This window comes from Arachis ipaensis, chromosome B03 (assembly GCF_000816755.2).
Source record: "Arachis ipaensis cultivar K30076 chromosome B03, Araip1.1, whole genome shotgun sequence".
In the NCBI taxonomy this organism is placed as follows: Eukaryota; Viridiplantae; Streptophyta; class Magnoliopsida; order Fabales; family Fabaceae; genus Arachis; species Arachis ipaensis.
In genome coordinates, this window is record NC_029787.2 from 11,776,524 (window position 1) to 11,776,986 (window position 463).

Genomic DNA, 463 nt, shown 5'->3' on the forward strand with positions numbered 1-463 from the left:
TCGACAGTACATGGAGGTTGTTCTGGACCAACACTATTAAGACCCTTCAACCACAGCAAACGCTGCCAATGAAGTCGCATAGTTCTGAATTGAATTATGTGTTTGGCTTTGAGCCTTTGGCTATAGCCAAAACCTTAGATTAACAAGATTTACCAAGCAAATCAGAGTTTTAATGCTATGGACCAACTCAGTTATGCAGTCATACAGAAACACCCCCACCTAAAACATTATTAACACATGAGAAATGGAGAAAGATGAGAGATTAGGATAAAACTAATAAAGTATAATTATACAGTTGATTGTACTGATAGTGATAAGCATCATGTGCTTGAAAAGAACACACAGAACTGCCAAATTCGAAATACATGTAACGATATTCAAAGTTTGCAACTTTTTTATTAGGATATTGGCCCAAATTGACAAACAAAACTCTTAACAATGGCAGACATACGTATTTGGGAGA